Below are 10,492 nucleotides of genomic sequence, written 5' to 3' on the forward strand. Positions count from 1 at the left end.
GTAATAAATGTTATTTGCAGTTAACAATTTTCTTTTTTCTTTATTACAATATTTATGGCAAGACTAGGTATATCTTATGTCCTTTCTGAAGCCCCAAACTGTCGTTGTACCAAGTTTCGTCCAAATTAGTTTACTGTGAAGAAGACAGAGAGGGAACAGGTTGACAGAAAGATAGACAGACAAAGTTACTTTTCAATGTCATGGTCGGCAAAGGAGCTGGTGCCTCGACTGATGGTAAGCGCTCCCATGAACATTTGCGGAGGCGTAAGATTATTTACGTCTCTTCAAATGAATTACCGACTTTAATAGAGTTGGGATAAAGATAGAATATATGAGGGGATATTGTGGAGGATAAAATGATGGGAAGGCTAGGACATACGGGCCTCCAGCTCCTCCACTCAGCGAACAAAACACGGTAACTACTATTTCACGCCGATCTTCTGAGGCGGTGTGGAACCTTATCCGTGCAAGCTGGCCCAATTCATGCCGAGGCGTGCTCGATTCCTATATTTTTATCATAAAACATAATATATCTGCTATATTCTGGAAAGAAAAACGTCACCCATTTAACACACACACACACAGTCTATTAGATGACGCTACTGGAACACAAATGACGCTTTTAATGCAATGAGCCATTACACGAAATGAAGCATTTCTCTAATCACTCGATAAGCTATTTACTATTTAAATCGGGTGACGCAATCCTATTAATCGTTAATACCATTAGGTTAAGAACGAGTAAGAATTGACGTGGGTTCCGTATTTTTTATGTCATAGCGGGCAACTGAGTTGGTTGTTCGCCTGATGGTAAACGATCACCGCCGCCCATGAACATTCGCAGAGGTAGTGCCTCTCCGAATGCACTGCCCGCTTTTATGGAGTAAAGACAAGGTCTGAGTAGACTAGACCGCTTTCCAACATCATTTCATATGACTTGAACGTGATTTCTGAGTGTTATAGGCTATATATGTACCACAGGAGAAGCCGGGCGGATCTTTCTAGTATTTGAAGCAAAATAAAATCATGATTTTCGAGGATTCTTATTTAATAATCCTTAAACGTAACAATAAACATACAATGCAATTCATACCATTTCACATTCTACTAATATTATAAACGCGAATTACGTATCTGTAAAAAATTTGGTACAGAGATAGATTATAGACCAGATTAGCACTTAGGCTATTTTCTACCCGTGAGTGACGCCGCGTGTTACAGCTAGTTTATGATAATAAAGTTCAGTGCATTTATTTTAAAGTTCTGAAAAACAGTGTATTTCTCGCAGTATTGAATTGGGTTTAAGTTTTATTGTTAATGCTTCCATTAATAAGGAATTAATACAACAAACTGAAAAACTAAACTTAAAAAATAATAATATCGGTATCTCCATGCTCAATGACAAGTGATCGATCTCACAAATCCTTAGTTTTTTTCTTTATTAAGATTTCAAAGATACATATAAATGTACATAAAAATACTCATACATAAAGAACCCTAAATAATATAACAAGGACAGAGTCGTTCATATTTCGATGGATACACCCATATTTCCATCAAATTTTATGTCCCAAGTTACACGATACATATCCTAAAATTATTAATACGTTAATACGAAAATTACGTATATCCGCGATGGACTCCTAAACTACTCAACCGATTTTCATCAAATTTGCATACCATGTGCAATTTGATCCAACTTAAAAGATATGATAGTTTATATTATTTTAAATAGGATAAGTGACTACTCAGGCGGAACCGGGGCGTGCAGCTAATGTTCTATTAAAACAGAAAATAGCCAGACCCCATAGAAGATCGGCATGGAATAGTAGCATGCCACTGTATTTCATTCGGTGACTGGGGGAGCCGAATGCCCATATCCTTTTCCTTACCCTGCCCAATCCTTTCCCCTATTCCTCTCGTCAATCCGTTATTAAACCCTTTCAAATTTAAAGTCGGCAATCCATTTGTAGAGACATAATGGCTGCAATCGACCTACACCTCTCCTAATGTTCACAGGCGGTGGTACCATCAGACTCAGACAGTACCCACCAGCTCCATTGCTAACGATAACATAAAAAGACATGGAAAAAATTCATTTATTAACATAAATCCGCTGACGCCTGACCCGTGCACCACGCAGATCGCATGCCGAACCTCGCCCATACAAATATGCAAATAAAAAACATAAAGGCAACACATAAGTAATTAATAAAAATATGTCTCCGTGCTATTAACGGGCGCGGATTGTACTAACACTTGATTTATTACGGTTTTATTATTGTGGCCTTAATTATTTTTAATCCTGGGCTTGTATACTGGATTAACAATATATTATAAGGTCTGTCTATATTCGATTTTTGTTGAAATTGTTGTAAACCATGAATTACGCGAGGTACTCACTTCACACAACACGTTGGGGAGATTGGGATCTCTCAATATTACGTAATCTTTTCGCTAGAAATAATATAAATTTAATTTTTAGTTTTATAGCATTGAAATGCTTTATAAATGAGAAATTTTGAAAGAATAGAAAAAACGTTGCTACGGTTAGGCAAGATACGCAGGTTCGAATCCTGCCTCGTGATCAAATTTTTTCTATTCTTTCAAAATTTCTCATAATATAAATTAACAAAAAGTAAGTAAAATACGATTTTATAAAAATTACCTCATGTCATTATAGACGCCCGTTACGACAGAACGGGACAGAAAATCAGATGGATGTCAAAATACATTTAAAGATGTTCAAAGTCCAAGCGCGATATGCGACTTCTATCGACATTTCGAATTGCGTTTGTATTATATTAAATACTATTACTAGCTGTTCGCCCGCGGCTTCGTCCGTCAAAAATTACTTCAATGGAAATGTTTGACATGGTGAAAAGTAGTCTATATCATTTTCTAACCTCCTAACTGATCCGATTCCTTTTCCTCACCCTTCCCAGTACATTATTTCCAGCCATCGATCCTTTTATCATCCTTTACCTCTTAAACAACGGGCAACACATTCGCAGAAGCATAACCTCTGCGAATGTTGATGATTGAATCACTAACTCAGTTGACTCAAATATTTTACTATCTCAACTAAATTCATTCGCCTCTCGCCATACAAAACCTAATAACTGATCTCAAAATTTATAAAGAAAGAAAAGTAAATGGGTTTCCTTGCGCACAAAACATCAAATAATAGCTGAAATATTCGTCCAAAAATCTTTAAATCAAACACACGTGCCCTGCCCACTAATCGCCGAGTCACACGCGATCCGAGCATAGTTATTAATTTCTGTCATTTCGCTTACGATCGTTAGCCGAATATTGGCTGATAATGTTAAAACATTAAACATTCTCATATAATTAAGTTCAGTTTCTCACAATTGAGTTGTTGACCCCTATTTAACCGACTTTAAAATGGGTCTTTAGCAGTATTTGTTTTTTATGATCGATTGGGAAGTGCTTGACTACGATCTCGCCTACTGGTAAGAGAAGAAGTTAGTCTAAGACGGCGCGCTTCCCTAGATAAAACGGGTAGGTAGACTCGTTCACTATACTCTTCTTTTTATTTACTTCATAACCTTGTGTATAGAAAGCCAATTTTTATGTTTAGAGAGCTGATTTTTTTGTCATCTGTTGTGAAATTTAAATTTGGTTCAATTCTGATTTAAAATTTATGAATTATCCAATCTCACCAGCGGACTAACCCCCGAATGTTATTCTGCAACTTAAACTACTTCACTGATAAGTATCATCAAAATCCGTTTAATGGTATTCGAGTAAATCCGTCACAAACATCAATACATTCTTGCAAACTTCCGTCTTTATAATATTAGTACATATTTAAACATTTTTATTAGTATTTGAAGTGGATTTTTGTATTACAATAACTTGCGAGGCGATCGGATCCTACTCTCACTTCCTCCATGAAGTTGATAACTAACATTTTATACACGATAAAATCAAAACAAATATCTCATATACAGTTCAATGTATCACAACGAACCCCCAACATAATGTTTCAAATGATATCTTTACATACCACAAACTATTACCATAATTAACCCCACATATCGTGAGATAACGTATCTATTTCACGAATATTACTTGTATCTATTAAGCCACACCTCAATTAACGTAGTGATTTTTTATATACCAATGACAAGCGTTATGTCTCCCATTTATTAAACTTAGCGGGTCGTAGAACAATAATTAGAAAAGGGGTTAAATTTAGCAACGCACTGTGCATTACCACAGATAACACAATACTATAATATTTACGTACGCAAGAGAAATTAAATTGCAATCGATTGCAAAAAGGATGGTTATCAAATTGACTGTTTTTGTTGGGTTTGTTTCCTCATTGACTTTGACTGGGTGAAACAATTTTGACGACTCGTTTTTTCAAGCCGGTGTCTGATATGTGGTCCTATTAAAATTTGGTCTCAAAACTTTTTTACTTAAATTATAATCATTAATTTGTTGACTATACCTATATTATATTCACCTGCATATAGTTGTCTCGAAAAACTAGTAGGTAATAGTCGACTCGCAGAAATATTATATATTGTTTTCTTTCTGTTTTCTTCATAATGTGTACCCTGCACTACGTAAGAATATGGTATGATGATACGTATGTATCCTTATTTCATTAAATGACTGAACAAACTTACAATCTATGCCTGATTACTTTTTATTCTATTCCTAATTAGTGTGTAAGTTTGGACTTCGACCGACCTCAGGGCGACAGACCGACTTCATGGGCGGTGACAGCGCCAACAGGCGACCTACCAGCTCATTTCTACTGAATATGAATCAATGGCAATAACATACAGATTATAAAAACCATACAAACATACATTAAAAAGTCAAAGAGTCGATCTCAAAGCGGCATTAAGCTTTCATACCCCATTATGAAGCCTCAAAGCGAATGACATATAAGAAAAAATCACTTCAAGTGTATGCTACTTAATATTTCACCTTTCATTACGGCATTTCAGATCTTAATTTCCTGCTAGGCAAGTTTGATCTCTATCACGTAGCAATAAGCGATAATCGTTGGTAGTTGTTAATATTGGTTGTTAATATTTTTATATCTACTAGGTTATCTGTTAGTTAAATATGCGTCTAGCTCATTAGTACTATTGGTAAAAACTTAGGCTTATCTTACTATGAAAAATAAATCTTTTCTACAAAATATGTTACTGACATACCTGGTGAGGTCCAGATTCTGTGATGTTGATACTTCTATTAAACACAAAAAGAATTACGACAATCGGTTGAAAACCCACAAAAACAAAATAAAATACAGTTCAATTGAGAACTGTCTTCGTTTTTGGCTACGTCGGTTAATAAATTTGTTATTTTTGTTAACTAGCTTGATATGGTTTAATGACATTTATGCTTATTATAATTGGTTACAGTTATTGTGTATCGCCTAGTTTTTAGTTAACGTTTAAATAATAAATTATTTTAAATAGAAATAAAATACTAGGCTTCAATAAAATTTATTGCTAAAACAATTAAAATCATAAACATAACCAAATATAATAAAAACAAAACCGCCAAAAACGTTCTAGAATCATTCAAACGCTCCCGCCATTTCTACCGAATTCAAACGTTATCATAACGGTTAACCCTCCACGCACCATAAATACGTTCCACTAAAACTTTTGTTTTTTTTTTTCGGGAATATACCAGAGTTCATTGAAAAATAATCCAAAGCGTACAGGTTAAAAATACGAGTCCTCTGGTACTCGCATCTCGACATCGGTCGTTCATTTTTGATGAGGAATCTTTTGATATCCTCCCCCCTCTCCTCCCTGACTCAGATAATGCGCTTTACACACTGCTACTTCGTTCGAAAAATCAGTAAATATACGATCTTGATTTTTGTACGAGAACCTGTAGGCAGCCGTTGAGTGTGCTGTGTTACTTAGGGTCTCTGAAAGATTCATTGGATGCTTAGAACTCTACACCAAAAAAACAAAATATCAAATAAAAACAGAAACGATGCGATTTAAATTAACGATGATATTTTCGAAATAAGGTAAAAATAGTCTGAAAAAAGGAATGTCAGTTGCATCATATTTAAATATATCCTTAAACACTTCTCAAGTCTAATAGGTATATTTTATTTTATTTAAACTTTCTGAAAACTTAAATAAGGCTGACGTAACTTCTTCTTAAAAGAACGTTATAATCTCCATGATGAAATAATCCAAAATGAAAGTGCATAGGTTCCAACCTACGTATGTAATGCAAAAATGTGAATGTCTGGGATCAGTGAACTTGAAGATTTATATTCAGACATGTATTATTTAATTTAGGAATGACGTCACAATATAGTATTAGGAATTGCATGCCTTCTTATTTCTAATTTGAAAAATACTGCACATTATCCGCCTGTCTCAATTCCGGATCCACGGTCTATATAATATACTAGCTGCACGCCCCGGCTCCGCGCGGGGACCTAGTAATTTATCGTAATTTCCATAACATAAACTATCCTATCTCTCAAGTTAGATCGAACGGCACATGGTGTGCGTATTTTATTATAATCGATAAGTGGTTTAGGAGTCCATTGTGACACGAGACAAAAATTGTGACACGAGATTTATATATATTAAGATAAATATCGGTCATTCAACTCACCCGTGTGTCACGCAATAAAACCCCACTCGGCGGTCTGTCCGTATTGAAATTTTTGAATATGCCAACACTCGAGGATTCAGCACTCGAGTGTATCCCAAAATTTTCGGCGTAATTATACAGTCGAGAGCATCTCGATTTTAGTTCACCGATATTATGTTTTGCCGACAGCCTTTTTACTGTTTTGACCGTTGAAAAGGCATATTGCTGAGATTCGGTGTGTTATTTTTAGAATTCGCATCTCCATTTTCGTGTTTAATAATGATTACTTATACACAAATTATAATTAACTATAATATATGTAGCATAAATTTTAAGACTTCATATTTTTTAAAGGATGTGCTTAAAGACTTAAATATGTAGTTTCAAGAATTATTTATCGTTAATTCAAAACCGACATAAATACCGTTTGTATTATGCTTTTAAGTAAAATACGAAATGAACCATAAACTATCTGTTGGGCGCGGCTTCGCTCTCGTGATATAGTTACAAATATAAAGTGAAAGATTAACAAATAAACAAAAACACTTTCGTATTGATAATAATAGTAAAGATAGTAAAGTTATATTATTACTAAATTTTCATTTACATAGTTTTGGCTGTATAGCATAAATCCTTTGCCTACATTTTGACATATCGACGCCTTGCTTTACAAAATGGCGGGAATCGAGCGGGAAAACAAAATTTAAAATTCAAGAAAACAATATCGAGTGTGCATATTCTAAACGACCGTTCGGATACTTTACGACCGCGCTGGGAAATGTCACATTGCTTTTTCCAGAGGCAGGAATCTATTTCGTTGAGACCGCGCTTTATACGAATCGTAATACGGTACTTGCTGAAATGTATTTGCTTTTCATAGACGTATGGTAATTTAAACCATCAAATAATAGCAGAATACAAGCATAAGATAAAGGCCAGTGACGTAGCAATTTGCTTAATAGTCAAATAGCTGCGCCCCGCGGTAAGTCCGTATCCCGTAGGAATATTGGTATAAAAAGTTGCCTATATATTATTCCAGTTGTCCAGCTGTCTGCGTACCAAATTTCATTGCAATCGGTTCAGTGGATTTTGCGTGAAAGAGTAACAACATACACACATCCTTACACACTTTCGCATTTATAATATTAGTAGGATTAGTAGGACTACTAAGTTTCATCAAAATCCATCAAGAGGTTTTGGCATGACCGAGAGATATATATGTATTAAACAATTATACATAATTCATTCTGTTTTATTATTAATGGATTACGCATAACGCATCGGAATTATTTTCTAAGCCACTAATTAAAGATGTATGTGAATTGATTAGACGTAATGCGTCTTCAGATGTTATATAAATCCATACTTTGAGTTATTCTTTACTTAGTGCCTACGAGGTTTGTTTTTATTGTGATTAATTTATGTGTTATACACTATTTTTTTTATTATAATCAGTTGTTTATTCAGTACCTTTTTTGAATTAATGTTCACTCAATGACTCTATTGACATTATTTAAAATAATATAATTAATGTTATTAGTACTATTCTACTAATTAATTATCATCATCAAATCGTTCAAATTATCCCTTATATCGCAAATATAATGCTACTAATATTATTAAAGCGAAAGTGTGTCCCTTTTACGCGAAAGCAGCTTATCGTATCTGTAAAAAAATTGATCCACAGAAAGATTATAGTCTGGACTAACACATATATTACTTTTTAAACGTGTACGACGCGAGTGACGCCCCATGTTGCAGCTAGTACCAATATAAAATAAAAATGTTAATGAACACTTACATAAAAGATGCAGCATTAAAAAATTCAAAGACAAACAAAAAATAACGAAAATCAATTGAATCTTCCGATAGATTCTTTAACCCCAGTAAGGGCACTCAACTGAAGGGTAGGTCAGCCCTTGAAGCAAAATTCAAAATCAATGTCAAATATGTTACCTTCTTGGGTATAAGGAGCTCTTATTGAGGATAAATACGAAAAACAACATTACGCAATTTTTTATTGAAAACCGTATGGTAAATGAAGTAAGGACTCTTCAGTGTGTTTTATTATTTATTTTTATAATATTCGTTCAAAGTTATTTGAATCTTACATGAAGTTTTTATATTTTTCATTGTTTTTATTAAGCTTCTGTTGCTTTTATTTAGTATGTATATAGGTAAAAATACTTTAAACGTAGATGTCACGATTACTATTTGATGGCATATTCTTTCTGTGTTAGGTAATAGTGGGTATATTTTGTTAAAATTCTTTAAAAATTGTTCCAGTAGTGAAATAGTGAAATAGTGAAATTTGCAAACTTAAATTTCAAGTTAAAAACATCCATATTAACTTGCTAAATTCCCCACAACGTTTTATATTCTCGAACGTTCTAGAACGTTCTAGAACTGAAAGTTCTGGAAATTTCTAGAAACGTCAAGATCAATGTTACATAAGCGTGCTATCCGAGAAATCAATATTGAATAAGACACACGCTCCATTTCTCTCAGTTTGCCCGAAGTACTGTCGTTGATTTTTATTCATTTACGCTGACGTCGGACATATTGAGGTAGCGAACGAGGAAATTGCATTCCACCTAATAATTCCTCTTATGGGACATGTTTATAGTTTCTACTTTATAAGGGATATTGTGTTTATAAGACCCACACTCTATCTATCGCGATATATGGGTATGTATATGGGCATATATACAAAATTATTTAATTCTTTCATTTAGATTATTTTATTAACTGTCTTAATAACTGACTTATAAAAGGATTAGCTACTTTATTTAAAAAGCTAATATTTGTAACTGATGTAACTGATATTATTATTAAGGATTATATTAATATGAATAATATAAAAAGACGAAAGAGAAAAAATAAGCTATCCAGCGATTTTTAGCAAAACATCTTTTAAAATCATCATCATCATCATCATCATCAGCCTTTATATGTTCCCACTGTTGCGACACAGGCCTCCTATAAGGGTTGCGTAGGTGCGGGTTGGCAGTGCAGCAGTGGTGATGTTCTCTACAGGTGCAGATAAATTTAATTTTTAGTTTTATAGCATTGAAATGCTTTATAAATGAGAAATTTTGAAAGAATAGAAAAAATTCGATCACGAGGCAGGATTCGAACCTGCGTTTCTTGCCTAACCGTAGCAACGCCTAGCCTCTCGGCCACCCGTTCACCCGTTCACGGGCAAGAAACGCAGGTTCGAATCCTGCCTCGTGATCGAATTTTTTCTATTCTTTCAAAATTTCTCAGGTGCAGATAAATTGAAAAATCAATTTATTTCCTACACGCTCGCCCGGTCTTGAACCTTACTTATCGATTTTGAAGACCGAGGTATCTCACCACTGAGCCACCAATGCTTTTAAAATATACATGTTTTAAAATATGTATTCGTAATATAATTAGGCTCATTAATCGAATTATTCTTAGTTTTAAATTTCTATCTATCTACATACATTAATCGGGATAGTATTTATGACAAATAAAGAAAATTTCAAGGCAATTTTAACTAAAAACATATAACCATTCATAACATTAACCGAGAATCATTGAAGGTAACAATGACATAAATATTTTCTACAAAAACGTTTCCAACGTTCGAGGACCACTCTAGGTTATATGGTTCCATTTAGAACCTAGAGTGGTCCACGAACGATTTACGAACGAACATTACAACCATATCTTATGTAACCCAGTACGATCATTTCAATCAAGCTGAAACTCCACGGAGTTACCAATTAATAAAACCAAAAAAAAACTTATCCAATTAAGAACCTCCTTTATACTTAGTCTGGCCATAAATACTGTTACACTTAATTATAAAAAAATATTACATTTGAATTTCGAATCTGTC

The sequence above is a fragment of the Zerene cesonia genome, chromosome 23 (assembly GCF_012273895.1).
Source record: "Zerene cesonia ecotype Mississippi chromosome 23, Zerene_cesonia_1.1, whole genome shotgun sequence".
Taxonomy (NCBI): Eukaryota; Metazoa; Arthropoda; class Insecta; order Lepidoptera; family Pieridae; genus Zerene; species Zerene cesonia.